Source organism: Balaenoptera acutorostrata, chromosome 5 (genome assembly GCF_949987535.1).
Source record: "Balaenoptera acutorostrata chromosome 5, mBalAcu1.1, whole genome shotgun sequence".
Classification (NCBI taxonomy): Eukaryota; Metazoa; Chordata; class Mammalia; order Artiodactyla; family Balaenopteridae; genus Balaenoptera; species Balaenoptera acutorostrata.
Window position 1 is genome coordinate 47,877,431 of NC_080068.1, and position 23,625 is coordinate 47,901,055.

At 36.3% G+C, this 23,625-nt stretch overlaps 1 protein-coding gene across 3 annotated transcripts in view; it reads right to left on the bottom strand.

Moving 5' to 3' along the window:
• The window catches only part of BMP2K (BMP2 inducible kinase), a 124,371-nt gene that overhangs the window by 97,301 nt on the left and 3,445 nt on the right, over positions 1–23,625 (bottom strand). Inside the window, exon 2 of one of the 3 annotated variants that reach the window (XM_007165600.3) lies at positions 8,548–8,636. The exons of the other annotated variants lie outside the window; for them this stretch is intronic. The gene's annotated coding sequence lies outside the window, so the exon portion shown is untranslated. The remainder of the gene's footprint in view (positions 1–8,547; positions 8,637–23,625) is intronic. 3 annotated transcript variants of the gene reach the window in all.

Sequence of the window (23,625 nt, forward strand, 5' to 3'; positions counted from 1 at the left end):
TTTGAAAATATACTAAGTGAAAGAAGTCAGACAAAAAGGCCACATATTATTCCACTTACATGAAATGCCCAGAAGAGGCAAATCCATAAAGAAAGGAAACAGACTGTTGACTGCAAGGGTTTGGGGAAAGGAAGGAAAAATGTGAAGTGATTGCTAATGAGTACAGGGCTTCTTCTGGATTGATGAAAACGGTCTATAGAATTAGATAGTGGTGGTAGTTCAAATATGCTAAATATAGACGGTCCCCGACTTACTATGGTTCAACTGATGACTTTATGATGGTGCAAAAGCAATAGGCATTCAGGAAAAACCATACTTCAGATTTTGAACTTTGATCTTTTCCCGAGCTAGGGTTATACAGTAGGACATTCTTTTGTGATGCTGGGCAACAGCAGCGAGTCGTAGCTCCCAGTCAGCCCAATGAGCACGAGAGCGAACAACTGAAACACTTCCAACCATTCTGTTCCTCACTTTCTGTACAGTATTCAATAAATTACATGAGACATTCAACACTTTATTATAAAGTAGGTTTTGTGTTAGATGTTTCTGCCCAACTGTAAGTGGGCAGATGTAATATAAATGTTCTGAGCATGTTTAAGGTAAGGTAGGCTAAGCTATGATGTTTGGTAGGTTAGGTGTATTAAATGCACTTTCAACTTATGATATTTTCAACTTACAATGGATTTACTGGGACACAGCCTCGTTGTAAGTCGAGGAAGATCTGTATACTAAAATATACTAAAAATCATTAAATTGTACACTTTAAATTGAATTCTATGATATATAATTATATCTCAATAAAGCTTTTATTTTAAAAATCAGAGTATGTCCAAGGAATTACAATTAGCTCCTTATAGCTGAAGCACAGGTCCCAAACTATGAAGTTATGGGAGATGAGGCATGGTAAAGAGTCAGAAATAATTCTAACCATGAAAGATCACTGCTAAGATCATTGTGCTAAGATGCCTGAACTCTGTCCTGCATAAGATAAAGAAACCACAGAAGAATTTTAAGCAAAGGTTTATATTCATCAGATTTGCATTAGAAAGTAATTCTCTAGTAATTGTATTCCTATACAGAGAAAAATGGAAAAAATATAAATATATCATTTATGATAGCAACAATATCACCAACAAAAGCACCAAGGAATAAATCAAACAGAAGATGTATGAGAGATGTACGAGGTAAATTATAAAACGTTAATAAAAGACAAAAAAAACTTAAATAAGTGGAGTTTTCTATATCTATATATTTATGAAAAAGAAGGCTCCATGTTACAAAGTTTTCAATTTCTCATAGATTATTTGAGAAATTCAATGTCATTTAAATAAAAATCTTAATAGTTTTTCATGGAATTGGATATGCTGATTCTAAGGCTCACGTGGAAGTGCAAAGAATTAATAAGAATAGCTAACAATTTTTTAAAGAAATAAGATAAAGGAATGGGGTTAGTCACTTTACCGATTATCAAGATTATAAACTCTGATAAGATTATATAATGGCATAAGAACCACAGAATAACAGAGAAAACTCAGAAACAAATCGACTTATATATGAAAGTTATTTTTAAAATTGATAAATGACATCAGAAACATTGCATATATATCATTGGGAAAAGGATAAATTAGTCAATTAGATCTTTACCTCATAACACATCAAACATAAATTTGATGACTTAAAGATATAAATATTAAAAAATTAAACACTAAAAGTTTTAAAAGGAAAAGGTAAGTATGACTTTGAGGTAGGGAAGAATTTCTTACATTAGATATTTTAAAAACTCAAAAAGATGAAAACGAATAAATTTGACCATATTAAAATTTAAATTACAATTTTTGTTTCTAGCAACATGGGAGGGAGACTAGAGATTCATGGTAGACTACCTTCCTAGTACAGTAGTCCTTAAAATGCTGGATATAATAATCATGGAGGCAGATCAAGAGAATTCCTTGAAACAAAAGGAAACAAGAAGAAAGCATGAATCCATAAGCTGCATTGGAGCCAAAGGCCAACACTGAGAAAGGCAGAAGGCCATAATGGGACCACCACATAAAGCCTAGATCCACAAAGCACTTCACCCTCAATGTAAAATAGAAACCAATCCACCCTGCTAATGATGCTAAAGAGATATATGCCTCGACCTTAGCCTCAGCTCTGAATGAAGTGAGAGAGTCTCCTGAGATTTCCAAGCAAAAAAAAATTCTAAGCCAACAATTTAAAGTAGCTCAGGTGGGTATACCCAGAAGTCTACTAGAGATAAACTCACATTTTCTCTAGAGGAAGGCACTCAGACCTCAAAAAACTCCAACCGCTGAGATTCTATGGAATATGAGCAGACAACAAATATTTTTTAAAAGAAGGAAATCACTGAGCACTCAAGAAACCAGCCACCATGAACAAAAGTCAGAAGGAACAATCAAACTACACAATGAGACTGGAAAAGACTAAAAAATACTGGAATTACCAAACACAGAATACAAAATAACTATGTTCCACATATTTAAAGAAACAAAATAGGAAACTGAAAGTATAAAAAGGGATTAAGAGGTTATCAAAATTGACAGGAACAAAAAAATTGGCCAGGCAATTTTATAACACCATACAAATTGTATTTCTAATATGAAAATTACAATAACTGAAAACAGTAAACAGTAGATGAAGCACACCTGAAGGAGGAAAACTGGAATATATATCCAAATGCAACAGAGTGCTGATATATACTTAAATGTAGCACAAAGGGTCAAAGAGAGGTTATGGGAAAGAGAGGTTATGAGACTCGGAGGATACGGTGAAAAGATTCAATATATGTCTGTCACCTAAGAGGCATTATTAGAGAGGATATGGTTGAGAATTCTCCAGAAGTGATGAAAGACACCAATCAGCAGATTCAGAAAACCCAAAAATACTAAAATAAAATAACAGAAAACCATACCTATACCATCACAGTAAAAGAATACAGCACCAAAGAGAAAACATCAAAGCCACCAGTGAGAAATTGCAGATTACCCACAAAGGCAATTAGAGTGACTACCAACCTCTCAACGATAAAAGCAAGGCAATGAAATGATATCTCCAAAATGCTGAAAGAAAATAACTATCTGCCTAGAATTCTGTATCAAGCAAAAGTCTTTTTAGAATGAAGATGAAATAAAAACTTTTCAGGCTAACAAAATGACCTTTATTAAAGGAACTTTAAAGGAAGAATGTTTCAGAGTAAAGGCAGCTGAGCCTAGATGGAAAGCCTGACATACAAGAAAGAATGATAAACAAAGAGGATAACTATTAAACACTGACTAATAAAACAATAAGTGTAATGTCTAATTTGTAGATTAAAGAAAAGTGAAGATAGATGCAAAATCCTGGACAATAATATCACAAATCAGGAGGAGAGAATGGTGATGTTATATAGGAGTTAGAGCATTCTATGGTTCTCATAATATTTGTGCAGTAAATAGATACTAACTTTAGTCTTGTGTTAAACAACTGCTAAAAAGTAGAGGGAATATATATATATAAAACTTCCAGTTAATAGAGGGGAAAAAATGAAATAAAGGAAAGAGAACCTAATCAGTCAAAAAAAAAATAGCAAAAAAATAATTTTTAAAAAAGATAATAATTAGCAAGCACTGTTTGAAGAGATTGAAGAGGAGTCAAGGGCAGAAGCAGGAGACAAATTAGAAAGGTATTTCAGTATGAAGAAGAAGGTCTTAAAAGGATACAGGAAGACCATTAATAAGAGGTTAGTGAGACATTAATATACACACACACACACAGCTACTTTAAGAGTCCAGGCAAAAGATAATAAAGGCACTGTATCCCTGGAAAGGAGATGACAGACTCATCTCTAGTTTCTCGCTTGGGTGACTGAGTGGCCTTCCCTTCCAATGAAGACAGAGAAGGTGTTGATTTGGTGAGAAGTTCAGGTATTTTATATTTAATAGTTTGATATCATGTCTACAACAGAGGCAAGGAGGTATGTACTACAGAGATGGAGATTTGGGGAATTTATGTTTGTGAATACATTCATCACATAGAGAGACTGGGGGAATAAAGGACAGGTAAAACATCAACACCAGGCAAAGGAAAATGAGCTCACTGAGCACTATGGAATGTTCTAACTCCATCTTAAAATATTTTGGACAACTGCTACTAGAAAAAAAAATACTAAAAGAAAATTCTTTTTTAAAAACTTCTGAAATACAATGAAAGGTTTACAAAGTTTTTAAAATATATTCATCCTCCAAAATCTTGTTTATAGTTTTAGTATATATTAGATATTTCTTATATATAAGCAAGGCAATTCAATCTAAAGTCCATTAGCAAATGAGTTGTTTCCATTTTTTATTTTAGATATTTACTTTATAATACAAATTATATTTTTATTAAATAAAAATAGCTCTATATCAAAGTTCTGAAGACAGCTGTAGTTCAAGCCTTTCCAATTTAAAACATTAACGTGCAATGATCAGAGGAGTAGGAAAACCCATTTTTTTCGACACCTAGAAATTAAATTAAGCTAACTTGACACTAAACAACTTGCACCCATAACTACATTCCAGAATTTGGTTCATTAAAGTAGAATTAAAACCATACATTACAGCCTATGGTTAGCAAACAAAACCCACAAAAACCTGTGTTGCTGAATCTGCATGAGGAAGTTAGGAGGCATGGTAATTCCATCTCATTCAGTACAAGTAAGATAAACATTTGTTTTTAAGTCACAGAAGATATAGAGTGTACTGAACAGGATATGTTAACTCCTCCTGGCACTATCCTTTATCACTACACTAGCCCTAACATGTTGATGCTTATGCAAGCACTTTGTCTAACAATCTCAAGTGTGCCAAGTAAACACAGTGCCTTCTGTAATTACTTCAGAAAGGGAGGAGGGGACTACTGAGAAAAATCGCCACACAGAGCCAAAGTATCAGCAGAGAGCCAGTATCTATTACTTCAAGGCCTGATAGCAAAACCTTGGCACAGAAAACAGATACATATTTAAACATTCTGTGTAAGCCCACTCTACAAGTTTCAAATTGGTTTATCTTGATGTTACTAAACACAAGACTCAAACTGAAAGAATAGCTTGTTTAATTCCTCCTTTTTAAAGACAGCTTGAATCTATTTCCTAATTAATTAGGCCTGTCAGGCAGAGTGGAGCATATTTTTTCTCACCAGCCTCTACCATCCCCTGGGCTTAATATTCCATTGTCTAAATCTGCATTTAGCCTACTAATAGAAAACCATCCAGTACTATTACCCAACTAAGTGCTGTCCAACCACTTGGCCAGCCCCCTGGGTAAATGATGTAAATGACAGTCTGCTTTTGGACTGAGCTGACCAGCAGGGACCTCCAACCACAACAGGGCCACTTTGAGGGCTGAGGCGGAACCATCTCGGCACACCTACAACCCATCTGTGCATACTGGTATGACCGCAGCACATCAGTAAGGAAGAATTTGGTCAAACTCTCTGAAAGTCAGAGATAAGACTGGACACAGGGACTTCACTTCCCTGGTGGCGCAGTAGTTAAGAATCCGCCTGCCAGTGCAGGGGACACCGGTTCGAGCCCTGGTTCGGGAGGATCCCACATGTTGCAGAGCAACTAAGCCCGTGCGCCACAACTACTGAGCCTGCGTGCCACAACTACTGAAGCCCGCGCACCTACAGCCCGTGCTCCGCAACAAGAGAAGCCACCGCAATAAGAAGCCCACGCACCACAACGAAGAGTAGCCCCCGCTCGCGGCAACTAGAGAAAGCCTGTGTGCAGCAACCAAGACCCAACGCAGCCAAAAATAAATAAATTTTTTTAAAAAAAGACTAGACACAGCCTTACAAACATTTTATGTACTTTTAATAGAAAAGTCAATCACACTGAGAGAAAAATTGTACATAAAACTCTTTAAATACACACACACACACACACACACAAAATATCTGAATCAGCAGCAGAATTCCCTCCCCAAAATCAAGTATCTGTGTATAGGTTAGAAACATAAATTCTCTATATGCTTTTACTTCCCATTATTTTCATGTATATTATAAGTACCCACAGCCACTATTATCTAAGCTACTAAAACACAAAAGCTTGAATATCATTTTTAAATTGTAAAAATCACAGAAAATCAAGAAATATATTACATAGTAATTTGCCTATCTATACACTCTCTGAAATCTTGTGCAGGATTTGTATGTATGTAAATTTTCCTGAGGAAAGGATCTATATAACTTTCATTAGATTCTCAAAGAAATATGCAATCCAAAAAAGTTATTTTTTACTACTTCTACTGGCATATGCAGCAAGCATAACTTTTTCCAAATTCTGGCCCTATATATATCCCCTATGAACTGGCTTCTAAGGGTACCTGACCTTTGTTGGCCTCACATTCCTTCTCTGTAAAAATGGAAATGGTGCTGTTGTCCTGTCCACTTAAGAACTGGTGAACACATTAAATTTGGCAACGCAGGAGAAAGTTCTCTAGACAATTAAAAGTCTCTATCAAAATATGTCAATATGTAGTAATTTGATAATGTTTATCATTGATATTTTCATCTGTTAGAATGGTCTATAAAGATATTTAAAATTTCAGACAGAACAAGTACCATTAAAAAATCAAAACAAGTTTTGTCTTAAAAGCACCGATACCCAGACTTTAGTTCTCTCATTTAGCTTGCGGATCTTTAAGACATGCAGGTTTATATTAGAATATACTTTATTTGACAGAGCATAATAGTAATTATGTGTACATTTGGTTAACAATGACTAAAGTGAAATTCTCGAGTAAAGGGTTCCAGATAACCACTGCAACGTCCCTAAAAATATTGCCTACCTGAAGGAATCTGTTCAGAGACAACTGTTAGAAAGTCGCACCTTCGAAAGTACACGATCACAGCTTTTCTAAGAACAAATTCTTTTCACAGTGAAATAATTTATAGAAATGGTATAGAAAGAAAGCTAAGGAAAGAAATAAAACCAGTTATTTCCTCCCCTAGTGAGTGTGTATATATATATATATATAAACAATATTTCTAAAAAATTTTCCCATAAACTGTAAATTACTTAATGCACTGTCCCCCTTGACCTTAAAAGACCTTCGTAATAAAGATGAGAGAGACTTTCAAACAGTTTAGGCAAGTTTCTCACACGCACCCAACAGGTACTATGTCCCGTTTCTCTTTGTTTTTCAACCGAAATCTTACAATTGTGATTTCTAGTAATTCTCATATATATGACTTCAATAAAATGGAGAGACACGCTGTGTTCCTGGAAAGGAATACTCAATACTGTCAATATGCTCAATCTTAAGTTAATATGCAGTTTTTGTGTAATGCCAATCAAAATGCCAACACTGCTGAATTATACAGAGTGCTTATGAAACCTGAAGTTTTCTGGACAGTTCTCTAAACCTAGGATTAAATCTCTGGGATTTAAGTCCAGGAATCTGTTCAATAAGCACCCCAAGTAAAGTTTAAGAACTCTTACATTAGCCCTGCTATCTACTAATGATCAACCTGAAGCCCATTAACAAAGCAGACGTTCATCATGAACTGCTTTGAACACTCTGGAGGGTATTTTTTCTCTCCCTCCTAGGAGACTGGCTAAAGGAGAATGTGACCTGTGGAAATAACAGCACTGGCATCACCTAAAAGCTTGCTGGTAATGCAGAACCTCAGGCCCCACCCCAGATGTGCTGAGTCAGTAGCTGTATTTTAATAAATCCCCAAGTGATCCACATACTTATTAGAGTTTGAGAAGCAGTATATTAGAGAATGACTCCCCAAAATTACTTCTAAAAAATTAATACATTTAAAACAAACCAGCTATTCTAGTAAAGAGGAATATTCCCCTCGAACATCCGTGCTCTATCACCAGTCCCTAGGACACCTCATCACAACTCCCATGAATAAGACTGTAATGAAGTCACTATCTTTGACTTTCCTTTCTGTTATTTCTAGTCACATCTTTTCCCCTCCCTTATCCTTATTTTCTCTCCTACAGCAGAAAAGTCAGATTTTAGAATTAATGTTTTTTTGTTTTGTTTTGTAGAACTGAAAAAGACTACATATAAACTTAGTTTTCTACTACTCTTACTGTTTTCTCCCTTTCTTACATCTCAAAACTCCTCCGTTCACAAATCCGAAGCCTGGGTATTAAGTCTCAATCCTCCCTCACTGATTTCACAACTTCCTGCTCACCAGAATATCAGGCTTCAAAAGCATCAAATTTTAGCCAATTCTTATATATTGTGGTTAAATTTGTCTTTTCTTCCCAAATTCAGCATTATGCTAACCTCTCCTTGGGACTCCTTGGCCTTATAACTCTTAAGTACAAAAAAACCTGCACCTTCAACTTTTCCCAGCTTCCCTCAACAACATCTTAATACATCTTAATACTACAATTAACTTTTTAATTATAGTTAAATTCTACAATTCTACAACCCATCATCTGCTTTCTACAACCATCATCTGCTTTCTTAGCCTACCTTCAATTCTCTCTTCACCCAATCACCATATTCATGCATCTCACCCAAATTGCAATCAACTAACCATGAGACGGGGGTTCTTCCTATGTTCTTTTTTTCAACAAATTTTAGTATGTGGCTGGGCTAGCCTCTGGAAAACATGATTTTACAAGTCTACAGAGAGAGAAAGACAAAAATAAGTTATTATGGGATATTGTGATAAATGCTATGGGCAATATAACTAACATACAAAGAGTTGTAATGAAATAATTATGTTTAGAATACCCTCAATCCAGCATTCTCTTTTCACTGAAGCAGGCCCTGAAATTTCACTGTTTCAGGAAGACTTTCTTGATGAGAACAACATAAGCCAAGAATCTATTACATAACAGCATCATGGACCTAACTCAAACTAAACATGCAACCACTTAATTCACATATCCTCCAATTCAGCGGCTTGCTTATATAATCCCACTATGATTAGGGATTAATGGTTTGCAAGCATCCCATAACTTCATCTGTGGAATGTACTGTCACTTTAACACATGCTTAATATCTTATTTTCAACCTCTATGAATGATCAAGTTAAGAAATTCACTCATTTGATCAGATTCCAAGCATCAAATGTATGAAATCCCTGACTTAGCAGTGGACTGTGTTCTGACAGCTCCTAAGACTACTCTTTGGGTTTCCGAATATTTTTCCCACAGCAACAATCCTACATGTGATAATTAAGTTCTCAGGTCAACCTGCAGTCTAGTACTAATAGTACTATATAATACCTAGTGTCTCGCTAAAAAAAAAAGACATTTCTGTGGGACCGTTCATTCAAGGTTCCAACTTGAGCAGCCAAGTACATCTCACCAAAACCCAAGCACCACAGGTTTCACCCAGCCATTCAAAGTGTGAGAAAGGGATTCCCCCAGATCCAAGCCACAAGCAGTGCCCAAGTAACTACAAGCAGTAACTCAGGCAAGTTGTCTACACATTCTACAACACATTCCTAACTTTTCTTTGGTCACATATCCATTTGAGAATATGATGAGAGTCATAAGCCCTCTCCTAAGAAAAACACGCATGGATGTCGGTGAACCCCAGGTGAAGAACCCCAACTGCAAAGTGTAGGGTCCATACATTGAACTGTACATCGTTACAGACCAGTACTGTCCAATGTATGTCCAATATAGCGAGAGCCACATATGTAATTTTAAATTTTCTAGTAGCTACATTCATTAAAAAGGTAAAAACCAGTGAATTTTAGTAATACATTTTATTTAACCAAAAATACCCAAAATACGATTATTTCAACATGCAATCAACATAAAATTAATGAGATCTTTTACATTCTTTTTTTTTTTTTTTTTCACATTCAGGCTCTGAAATCCCATGTGTATTTTACATTTATGGTACATTTTAATTCAGACTAGCCGTACATCAAGTAGCAGTCACATGTGGCTCGTGGCTACTGTATTACACAGTTTTGCTAGACCATACAATGTATACCCAACAATTCTCAAGCCCTTTGGGCTCAGGATCCCTTTGCAGTCTTGAAAATTATGGAAGACCCCAGAGAGCTTTCGTTTATGTGGGTTATACCAATCTGCATTTACCAGATTAGAAATTAAAACAGAATTTTTTAATGTTTATTAATTCATTGAAAATAATAATAAAAATATTACACATCAATATAGATGACATTTTGCTAAAAATAGCCGTATTTTTTGAAACAAAAATTTAGAAAGGAGAATGGCAATGCTTTACATTTTGGCAAAGCTCTTTAATATTTGCCTTGATAGAAGACTGCTGGATTCTCATACCTGCTTCTGCGGTAGATCTTCTGTGATGTGGTTTTGGCTGAATGAAGCACATGAAGAAAATCTAGCCTCACACATACATGAAGAGGGAAAGATAAAAGACTATCTTAATAGTCTTTTCCAATAACTATGGATATTCTTCTCTGCTACTGTAGCAAAACATAACAGTTAGTGGTTTCTTAAAGGTCACTGCAACATGGTATCTAAAACCACATCACTGAATTTTTTGCACTGTTACATTAGAAGCCAATGGTCGATCTTGTGTTTGTAACGTCATGTATTTGGAAAATAACAGTTCACCAAATTTCCCATTACCCTTTTTTAAAAATCATATTTGTTAATATTATCACCTATCTCCTCAGAAAAGCCTTTAAGTGATGGGAAGCTGTCAAGTTCACAGTGGCAGATATAAGTTTTCCAAAATTGTAATTTTCCTTTGAAAGCTCAAACCCTATCATTAAAAACAGTTGTTTTCCTTGCAGTGACAGGCTCACTTAATTGAGAAAATGTCTGCCAAATACCCAAATCTAAATAAATAACCATAGTTTGTCAGTCATTCTTGCAAATAAACAGTCTTCCATGAAAAAAGCAGCAGGTTCAGGACACAACTCAAACAATCACCTAAGTGCTTTTCCTCAATTACACCACTATACTTCCATTATACAGCAAGTGCTTTATGTATACTTCCCATTTCTTCACATATTAAAAAGATGCGTACTTACGAATGACCAGTAATAACCACATGAAAAGATGTTCAACATCACTTATCTTTAGGAAAATGCAAATCAAAACTGCAATGATACACCACTTCACATCCATTTGGATGGCCATTATAAAATTTAAAAAAGAAAATAGCAAGTGTTGGTGAGGATGAGGAGAAATCAGAACCCTTGTACACTGCTAGTGGGAATTTAAAATGGTGTCGCCACAATGAAAACAGTATGGCAGTTCCTCAAAAAATTAAACATAGAATTTTTCACATACTAATCCAGCAATTCTGCTTCTGGGTATATACCAAAAAGAAATGAAAGCAAGGACTTGAGCAGATATTTGTACACTTATATTCATAGTAGCATTATTCACAATAGCCAAAAACAACCGAAATGTGTCCACCGATGGATGACTAAACAAAATGTGATATATACATACAATGGAATATTACTCGGACTTAAAAAAGAAATTCTGATACATGCTACAACATGGATGAATCTTGAAGACATTATGCTAAATGAAATAAGCCAGTCACAAATGGACAAATACTGTAAGATTCCAATTATATGAGGTACTTAGAATAGTCAAATTCAGAGGGACAGAAAGTAGAATAGTGCTTACCAGGGGCTGGGGAAAAGGAGGAATGAGGAGTTAGTGATTAATGGATACAGAGTTTCAATTTGGGAAAATGAAGAAGTTCTGGAGATGGATAGTGGTGATGGTGGCATAACAATGTGAATATACTTAATGCCATTGAACTGTAAACTTAAAAATGGTTAAAATGGTAAATTTTGTTATATGTATTTTACCACAAGCAGGGAAAAAAAAAAAAAGACATGGACTCAAGAGCCAAGATTGAGAAAAGACTTTTTACTGCTTCATAAGGACGTTCTTAAGAAAAGCTGGCTTTAAAACAACAACAACAACAAATGAGTGCATGTGACAGTGAAGAATACAATGACTACTAATACATTTTGGTGCCAACTGTGTAGATCTGTCTTAAAGCAGCTTTAACCACCACCACTGCTTTTGAACCATCAGTGCAAATGCCAGTACAGTGTAAAAGGCAATTACGTCTTAGAAGTATCATGAAAATAATTTGGACCTGACAGACCCCCTCAAAGGGTCTTGGGGATCCCTCCCCCTGGGGCCCACAAACCACACTTTGAGAACCATTACTGAAGCCTGTTTTTTCAGAAAAGTCAATGAGAGAAAGAAAGAGACATGAAAAGACCACAAAAAAAGCTTTATTTTCATTTTTGTCTTTTAAGATGAGAAAAACAAACAGTTTGATATGCTGAATAGATATAGTAAGTAATTAATAGTAATTAGTATAGTAAGTAATATATAGTAAGTAATCAGATAACTAATGGAGAAAAAAAGAGGAGGGAAAAGATAATCAGGGGGTGTAGTCTCTAAAGTTTGAAGTAAAGGAGAGACAGATATTAGAGGTAGATGGGTGGTGGGAGGGGTTATACTTTGGCTTATAAAAAAGCTCTAAGTCCTGGGGATATAATGTGACTACAGTTAATAATACTATATGTATATTTGAAAGTTGCCAAGAGAGTAGATCTTGAAAGGTCTCATCAGAAGAAAAAAATTCTGTAACTATGTGTAGTGATGTTAACTAGACTTATTGTGGTGGTCATTTCACAGTATATACAAATATGGACTTATTATGTTGTATATCTGAAACTAATATAATCTTATATGTCAATTATATCTCAATTTTTTAAAAAAACTCTCTACTTAGAAAAATACAAACATTAAATAAATGCTTCTTGATGATGGTAATAGTCCCATAGTTTAATAAAAAATATTAAGAAATTTTCTTTTGATATTTTTCAATCATAGATCAAGGACCATTCCATTCTAACTTTTCACTTGCATGCGTATAAAAATATGCCACATATATCACAGAAGTAATGTCATATCATTTTTAAGAAAATTTTTATGGTGTCACATGAATTTATTTCCTGCAAAAACTCAGAAGTGTAGTACTCCAGGCTTAAGTCAGATGCATATGTGCTATGATCTAAAACAAAACTTGAAAGAACCTGTGTCTTTTTATTTTGAATAAATGTAGCATAAACTGGTTAAATGAAATACAAAAGGGGATTTGATGTTACAGCACATCATACGCTAAGCTTTAAAGTTCCCATAACCTTGAACTAGGAACAGAAGGAAGTAGGGGATAAGAAGTCAGCTATTTCTCTTCTTTTCACTTTCCTCCCTACCAGGAGTTCCCAGATACTGCTACGCTAGATTCAAATGAAGAAGCTAAAGTAATGTGATTTTATGTTACTTACTTCACAGTTCTCAAACACATTATTTCACTTAGGACTGAATCTTTCTAGACGGAGACAACAAACTAATTTGGGGGAAGTTGCAATTTTAAACCTTTTCATATTAATCCTGACATCTTAAACAACTGCAACACATAGCTTGATGGCCTCAGCAAGGAGCACAGTGGGAAAACTTTAACTCAAAAATGTTTGGGAATACCTCCTTCCACCTCAGACTCCTCATGTACCCATTAATACTCCAGCTGCTTCCAGAATATTAAAAGTCCCCTGGTCCCTTAAGCCTGCTTGAAGTCCCACTCCAATCAAAGGCCAATGCTTGAATGTGCGCAAGAGCCAATTAAGGAGGGCACATGGTAGAAAAAGTGCTAAATTAAAGTCCTGAGACCTAAATTCTGCCCTCCACAACCAGCACTGACAGTGTAACTTTGGTTCATCCCTTACTCTATGTTTTCATAGTTAAATAAGGGCACTGAAATTGGATAATTGCTACAATTACGGGAGATTTAATGGCGCAGCAGCATTTTAAAAGAAAGACTGTTAGTCCAGCAACACCAACTCCAGTTAATAGACTACTGGGGATCCTCTCTGAAGGAAGGTGAGAAGGCCTTTGCCTTAACTCAGATTCTTGTACACCACCCACCATCGCTATCCCTTTATTTAGTCCTCCGAAAAGCAAAACTCAATAGAACTGACCTCAGAATACACATAATGGCCCACCACAACCTTTTAAAATACACGTAGCCTTTATTAAGAAAGACAGCCACTATTCTAAAGTGAGAACAAATTTGAACCGTAACTCTGTAAATAGGAGTTTCTCATGCTAGAAATTTATAGGACAACAAAATGGTTACATCCAACTTTGAACATGATGGATTCATATAGCACCTTGCAAACTCACTTCTAACATTCCTTACAGACAGGATACTATGGGCAAAATGCCATACACAAACACATGTTTGTTCAATCCATGTATCTGCAACATTTCTTAAATTCCCACTTCAGTGAGCTGAAAAACATAAACCTGTAACAGCTAGTTCACTGGGTTTTAAAAATATATAACTATCAATTTGGATCGAGATCCTTAGAATTGTAAAAATAATATTTTGCTAAAAGACGAACAATTAACAAAGATTTAACAATCTGGTTAACTCTTCACTAGGATTTGAACTAGGCTAGTTGGTAAACAAACAAACAAAAACCTCTTTAGGTCTATATTACTGCAGTACAACACTAGTTAACTATCTTACAAACTTCTGTCATTGATCACAAAAGAGACTATTAAAAGCCTAAGCACAGGGACTTCCCTGGTGGCACAGTGGTTAAGGATCCACCTGCCCAATGCAAGGGACACGGGATAGAGCCCTGGTCCGGGAAGATCCCACATGCCATGGAGCAACTAAGCCCATGCGTCACAACTACTGGGCCTGTGCTCTAGAGCCTGCGAGCCACAACTCCTGAGCCCGCATGCCACAACTACTGAAGCCTGCATGCCTAGAGCTCACACTCCGCAACAAGAGAGGCCACCCAATGAGAAGCCCGTGCACCACAATGGAGAGTAGCCCCTGCTCGCTGCAACCAAAGCCTGCGCACAGAAATGAAGACACAACGCAGCCATAAATTAAATAATTAATTAATTTTTTTAAAAAAAGCCTAAGCACAGTTAAACACATACTCATCCTACTTCTGGAAAAATAACTCAAGACACACATCCTACTGATCATGACTCAGTGGCATCATTTTTTTTTGTACACAAAGAATAGATAGGCCATTAACATTCAGTAGGAGAGACTCTGTTATGCAGGCCAGAGAATGAAGAAGTGGATCATGACCAGTGATGCATAATCCCACTCCCTAGAAAAATAGTCCTGACAACATTCACTAAGTAAAATATTTTACTATGTTATGTGTAAGTCATTTTAGTACTAATATCTTAATGATTCCAAAATGAATATTATAATTTAGACTAACCACTGACCATCTCATTCAAAAGACAATACTTAAGTATGTAAAAAGCTCCAGCCAGCCTGAACAATGGCCCAGCCACAAAAAAATTAAGGAAAATAAGTAAATACAGCAATTAGGCAAGCGAAGGAGTGTGCTGGAAACCTCTCTTCCAGGAAACCAAAGAAGAAATAGAAGAATGTTGAGGGTGATAATGATTAGCTACTAAGAAAACTGCATAAGGACTTGGTTTTTTACCCTCTGATCTGTTACACTAAAGGCTTACAAATTTCCTAATCTAAAAAAAAATAAAAAATTCAATGTTTCTCTACCTAGAAAATGATCACCTCTGATATCACAGACTAGTCAGAGGCGTTTCCCAAAGTAATGATCATATGTTCCTTCACACAGAGCATTAAGGAGATGAGACCCCCTTCTTGCTAATCTCTCATTCTCTTAGATTCTGGGTGTCACATTAAACCTTGGTACTTATCAGCCACTCAGGAGAAAGCCATAGCCACTTGATCATTTCCAACATTATTACTTTCTTAAGATCAGCTACTCAGAGCACATACTTTAGGCCTCTTCAGCTTGCTCTCTCTGTCCCACAGTAGTGGCTTTCTTAAAGATGCCATGGGTCAAGGGAACTCAGGCTGGAATATTTCTGAGAGTCATACCTAATAAAAAGAGCAATGTAGTACGCACAAAACAAAGATGTACTGTTCCTGTAATCATACCAAAAATAAAACAGGCTAGAAATCCAAAAATAAATCTGGTTGTATTTTTTTCATCCATCTAGATAATACTGTACCTACATTATCATCAAATATATCTACTTATTTTAATTTCTATAAAGGGACACAACTTGAAAAACAGGGCCAATCTGCTCCTAAATATCAACTGAACAGTAGGATATGTCAAATCTGGTTGCTATCCAATTGTTTTACAGTAAATTTTTACTGGCCTTCTGACTGCTGTTCAGTTCAAAAACTCAATCTCTTACAAATGTACTGAATACCTATCATGAGTACAGCACTGCAAGAGATATAAGATGAACATAAGCCAAACCTTAAAGGAGCTTTTAATCTTGCAGCAGAGGAAACTTTTTATTAGACATTTTCTTGGAATAGAACAAAGCTGTGTAAAATAAGTGCAATATGAGCAAGAGTTGCTACACAGGGCATCAAAGGAAGGCATAATTACACTCATTTGGTTGCGAACAGGGTTTCATGGAAAAATAAAGATTGCAAATAACTAACTGTATTTTAAATGTATTCTGCAAGATCCAATTTCAGCAGAACTGGGGAGGCAGAGGTGTCTGCATTCTAAGCAAACGTAACAACACAAGCTGAAAAACAGGAATGAGAAAGCATCAGAGAAGTGCGGAAGATATCAAGTACATATGCAATAGTGATATACACCTAGGGTTGGAGTGAGAGATTAAGGCTGGAGAGGGGCTTGGGGTCACATTACAGAGGACCTTGAATCCCAGAGTAATGAGTCTGCACTTCACTTGGTTAGGCAAATAAGAGGGTGACATAATCAGAAGTCCACTTCAGAGAGAATAAATTTGAAGGAATACAAGTGTTGCTTCTGTGAGTAAAGAGCATAAAATGGGAGGGATAGTCCACATAAGAACGTACTTCTTTAAGAAGTATTAGGGACCCAAACTAGAGCTGACAGCACTGGAAACAAAAAGTAACGTTCCTCACACATATCATGGTTAAATTTTCTATCCGTAAACTCACTCAGATAAAGTATAACCATACCCTTCCTCATATATTCTTTACAAATAAAAACTTGAAAAACAAGAACGTTTCTTTACTTCCAGATACCCTCTAAAATACATATACTATAAATGAACCACTTGGAGAACACAAATTACTAAAATGACAAAAGCAGCAACTAAGGCCGTACATCCTTTGAAATTAAATAGTACTCTGAAATGCCATACAATTTTATTTGAGCACCCATCCCCTAACTTAAGGCTACCACATAAGACAACTTCTTAGAAAAGACTTTTTTCCAATGATTAAGAAATAATTTTATACCGTAGAATAAAAAATAAATTGCTACCCTATACTGAAGTTTGCCAAAAAACTCAAATGCAGGGGCTTCCCTGGTGGCGCAGTGGTTGAGAATCTGCCTGCCAATGCAGGGGACACGGGTTCGAGCCCTGGTCTGGGAAGATCCCACATGCCACGGAGCAATTAGGCCCGTGCACCACAACTACTGAGCCTGCGCGTCTGAAGCCTGTGCTCCGCAGCAAGAGAGGCCGCGACAGTAACAGGCCCGCGCACCGCAATGAAGAGCGGCCCCCGCTTGCCGCAACTAGAGAAAGCCCTCGCACAGAAACGAAGACCCAACACAGCCAAAATAAATAAATAAATAGCGTTCCCTTTAAAAAAAAAAAAAAAAACTCAAATGCATGATAATCAAACACCATTCTTTCGTTACAGTCTCAATCCTAAAACTGTTCATCATTATCCCTCCTTTCTCATGCTCCTCTCTTATCACCAGGAGAAGTAAAATTCAGTTATATAGACAGAATCAGAGAATGCTAAAATGGAAAAAGATGTTACAGGTTCATCTTTACCCACTTCATTTTTTTTCCTTGAGGAAACTGAGGTCAAAATGTCACAATGTGTGGACAATGTGTTTTGCACAGGGATGTTCTTTACTTTCTATTTATAATGTCAAAAACTGGAAATAAGTTCAACAGAAAATTGTATTGGAATGGTAGACTATGGTATATTGATGATTCTGAAAAATTCTGATTTTGAAGAACTTTAATTATATGTAAATGTTCACAATATTTAAAAAAAGAAAAAAAGATCCCACATGCAGCAGAGCAACTAAGCCCGTGCACCACAACTACTGAGCCCACGCACCCTCAACTACTGAAGCCCGCACACCTAGAGCTCAGCAACGAGAGAAGCCAGAAGCCACCACAATGAGAAGCCTGTGCACCACAACGAAGAGTAGCCCCCGCTCGCCGCAACTAGAGAAAGCCCACGCACAGCAACGAAGACCCAATGCAGCCAAAAAACATTAAAAAATAATTTAAAAATTTTTTTTAATTAAAAAATAAAGTAAATGCAAAAAAGTTAACAAAAAAAGTTACAATGTGAGTTAGTGGCATTAACTGGGATTAGCAGCTGGCCCGACTCCAAGTTTTGCCTTTTTTTTTTTTTAATAGTTGCCTCCAAGAAGGCATCATTTCAAATTTTAATATAATGTTAAAATAGGAAAACTAGTAGCGACAATTGTTTCACATTTTAAAATAATATCCATGGCAAAGTGCCTCTCCAAAGGTTACGTCCCAAACTATGCCCTTAATGTTACTGGAATTCTAAGACAAACCCAAAATTCCAAAAACAAAGTCCCTCTGTGGAAAGGCCCGACAACCGCTTTCCTACAGAGAGTTTTGAAACTTAGCAGAAATGTGCTGACTGATCTCATTTGTAAAGATGATACACACAGAGACAGAGAATCTCCAAATTAACTAAGTGCCCAACTATTTAAAACGGCTCAGTCATTAACCACTCAATGTCCCAACTGAGTCCCCTAAAAATAGTGGCTTGTGGGTACATAAATGGTTCACCAGATGGATGCAGGATAAAAAATCAGGGAATGAGCAGTCTCAAGCCTTTGCTGATGAAACCTTATGCAGCACTGAAACTGCCATTCAGACTCTTAATGTCAGAATTCCAGATCAAGGTTTTAATCATTTTGATAGCCACCAAACGTGTTCTAATAAATGTGTATGTTCTACTTTAAGCTTTGACCAAAAAAAAAAAAAAAAAAAAAACATGGAGAGAAGGGGTGAAAGAGAACCCCAGATAATACATAAGATTAGTAAAGAACACTAGGGAAGATCAGGAATCAATGTAAGAAGAGACATCAATTCTACCTTCTAGTATGTTCCTTAGTACTAACAACATCAATTTTCTATTTATCCCTCCTGCACACTCCATAATGGAAAAATACTAACAAGTATTAATTTATTTCCATTATTTTTAAAATAACCAAAGACAACCTTTCCAATTTGCTCAGCCCTAAGCACACAAAGTTGACTACAGCTAAAAGCAAAGAAATTTGACATACCAGTGCAATTTAGCCCCTTTATTGGACATAAATGTAGTTTCCACTACATACTTCTGAAGTGTTGAAAATTGGGAATTGTTTTAGTGTCAGTATCTTGTCCTTGAATAAAACTGCCACCTCTAGAGAAAACATATCAGCAGACAATCAAATTTACATCTTAGCCGCTATCCCTACAATGATAACATAAACAACCCAAAAGAGAAGCATCTGTTAGTAAGAGTCTATGTAATATCCTTTACTGCAAATTACTTAAATATTATTGTGAAAGCATATGCTGCTATCAAGGTCAAAATTCTATACAGCTGATTGTAACATAAAAATCATATGTGACTGAATGCCATATAATAATTATCTAATCAAAATGATTCAGATTTTTTACAAACATAAACGTGAAACTTAATTCAGGATAAATGTAATACCTAATCTAAAAGCAAGTTACTACAATGCCAGAATCAGATTTCACTGAAAGCTTGTAACTAAATCTGAACCTAAAACTAAGCCATATTGATTGAGAGATCCCGCATGCACTGTTAGGTACTGTCACAAATTATCTTGTCAATATCACACATTACCTACTGATCTTCATAATAGGTATTAACTACGCGTTACAGAAAAGGAAACAATGTTTCCTGATAGTTTAATTCAACAACAACAAAAAAATCCTGGACAGGAAGGATACAGAGATAAATAAATAAGACCCTGTCCTCAAAAAGCTCTCCATCCAAAAAAGGCTGTCAAAATCAACTGCAGAATATAAAACAATTTCACAATTGCACGTAAAAATACTTTCCTTCTTTTAACTCAGCCACCTTTGCTAAATAAAGAAAAATATAATGTCAATAGAGAAAGATGACTTAAGGGGGCATCCACGTTATTCTTTCTTTGCTGTTTCAAGAAAGCTAATTTAAACAACACTTTGCCTTAAACAAACTTTGTCTTGAAACTTTGTCTTCACCAAAGTAGAAAATTCAGGGTCCCCAGACGTAAGTAGAAGACCTTTGAGGGGACAAGAACTAAAGAGCCCTCCACTGGTACTTCTTAATTCGCAAATTAGGTCTTAAATTCTATTAAAGAATTCTGGTTTAAAAAAAAAAAGTCAAAAATCATTTCCTTTGAAAAGTATTTGAATGTCAATGATACAGTGAGGCAATTTTTATGACACAAAAAGCAATTAATACAGAGTCCTTTCAGCCTCAAGAATTTTACTATCTGCTAGGGGCCTTGAGACAGGAACAATAATTAACCTCCCTAGTGTTTCCAAGTGCTTACATAATTGCATCTCAAAACAAAAGATTAAATGTGATAAGGGGAAAAAAAGCAAACAGCTACAAATGTCCACAGGAAGAAGGGAGTGATCACAGCCAGCAGTTAGGAAGATAGGATTAGACAGCCACAAGCAGAGTGAAAGGCAAACAGAGGATTCAATCACAGAGCAAGGAGGAGAGGCGCACACTGTGGCTGGAGCAAAAAGCATTACTAGGAAATAACCACAGCTAAGATTCAGAAGGTAGGTGAATGACTGAGCATGGACAATCATGAATGCCTGGCCAAAAACATGTGACCAAGTAAGATGACTTCTCAGCAACACAACTGTTCCCTCCCTCCCCTTCACTCCTGAGTTTCAAAGCATCGGAGTCTCCTGGTATTCCTTTGCCTCTCTGGCAGCTCCTTTTTAGTCTTTTCAGTCTTTGCCTACTCTAAATCACCGGTTCTCAAGGCACTGTTCCTGGAGCAGCAGTATCTGCATTGATGAGCAAGTTGATAGAAATGCAAATTACGGGCTCCGCCCAGACATACAAAATCAAACTTTGGAGGTCAGGCTCTGCAATTTGTGTTTTGCCAAGCCCTCCAAATAAATGATTCTGGTAAACTCTAATGTCTGAGACCAATGTTCCACAGGTGTCCTTCATGAGAGCCTTCCCCTTCTCATTCTACACCCTCTGCCTACACCAATCCTCTCCCGGGCTTAAAATAACAGCCAAATGCTCACCAATCAGAAGTACGTGTCTCTAAGTCCAAACACCTTTGCTGAGTACTGGACAATATATTCAACTTCTCACTTGACATGCATTTCCCCTCTCAGGTATCTCAACTAAACATGTCTGGAATTACTGGATATCCTCCCAAACCCCCCCACCCCCAAACCTGTTCCTTCTTTACTCTTCCCCATCTCAATAAATAGCACCTCCTTCATCCAAGAAGTACATAAGCAAGTCATTCTTCACACTTCCTACAACACCCACCTCCATCCAATCCACAACCAAGTCTTCCCATTCAAGCATTAGTAACATCAGGCTCCATCCCCACTGCCATCATCTTAACTAATCATCTAATTTGTATACCTCTTAAACAGTCTCTATAGAGCAAACACCATGATCTTACGAAAATAAATATCGGAGCGTGTCATGGCCCTAATTTAAATCCTTCAGTAGCTTCCCATTGCATTTTCAGACAAAATCTAAAATCCCCAACATGGCATACAAAGACCTGGATCCTGGTCCTCTCCAAAACCACCTTGGATCCTTCTTCCATGTGATTCATTCATGATAGTCCATAGCTCTGGACATATTTCAGTTCCTGAAACTCTTCCCCACATAGGAGTTTCTCTCTTCATGACATACTCCATACCACGCCACCTTCATACCTCTGCCTTTACTTAACTCTCCTCATACTTCAGATTTCTGGTAAAATGTCAAAAAGAAAAAAAAAAAAGCCTTCCTTCATCCTCCAATATAAATTGAATCAGTTATTCTCTCATAAAACCCTATGCTTTCTTCTCACGACAATTATCAAAATTGTTAACTACATTAACCTGATTAATTCTGTTTAACATTTATCTTCTCCACTAGCCTGTAAGTTCCATAATGCCAGAGAAATACCTGTTTTGTTCTCTGCTGTATAAATAGCACCTAGTACAGAGCCTGGCATTTAAAAAAAAAAAAAAGGCATTTAATAAATAGGGAATAGTAACAGTTGTTGATATTTTACTAAATCCTCCCCTCTGCTTTGTTATCTCTCAAGAACTTTTACTTACATGTTACTGGGTAGCCACAGATAATTCCTACAAATGAGATACCATGCTTAAAGATTCTTACTGATCTATCCTGCAAGATCAGATGTACCTTACTACCTTCCTGTAAAATTAACAATGAAAATTGACACCTTGCCTAAATTCACCCTACTCTAAGCAGTTAACTGAGAGCTACTGAGCTACTTTTACAGAACTCTGTAGTAAATTCCTGGCCTCCAATTACTGACAGTGCCAACAACCCCCATGCCCGTGTCAGAAAGTCCTATGCATCCAATCATATTCAAAATACAACTCCTATCCAGTCCCGTAACCTCATGATTAGACTATGTCAACAAATATTGGATGGTGTCCTGCTCTCCACGCTCCCCATAAGTCCGCTTTTTACCAAAGACACTTAGGGGAAAAAGTCTCCTACTTGACAACCCACTCTTCCCATTATCAATCAATATTAAATTCTTCTGACTAGCACTGAAGGTCTACAGAGGCATATGATCCAAAAGCAGTCCTACGTTTTAGTAAAAACTTGGACGGTTACATTGAATTATATGTGCTTGACAATTTGACACTGTTTCAAGCTAAAATTCTTGTATATAGCTCTACCTCATTTCTACAGCCCAAAGTTGAAATGCCACTCCTGAAACTAAATTGTTTTGAGGAAAACCATAAAAATGGCCCACTGTGATATCAGTCCTCTCAACTTTGAGCAAGAACTAAAAAGGTGCAAGTTGTCAGCATTTTCAAACATCTATATACTTAACTAGAAAGAGATTATGATACAAAGTGTATAATATTTCAGAAAGGAAACTACACCAATACTTTAGTTATAACATACAACATAAGTATACCCCTGAGAATGTGGGGTTTTTAAATATATATAATGTATAAAACATGTATGTGCACGTAAATATATACATACATACACATACCTATACATACATACATATAGTTGATCCCCATTATTTGGAGAGTTCATATTTGTAAACTTGCTTACTTGCTAAAATTTATTTGTATCCCCGAAATCAATAAAATATCCCAAAATCAATACAATGGCACTTTCATAGTTATTTGCAGACATGCGCATAGTGGTGAAAATTTTGAGTAAGCCAGCTGGAATCAATGAGGTATTGCTCTGCCTTGATTCAGCTCTCACTGCTATAAACAAGGGCCCTCTTCAAGGTCTATGTAGTGTCATGTTTTTCTCATTTTTGTGTTTTTTATTGGTGAGTTTGTTGTTTAAAATAGCCCCCAAGCGT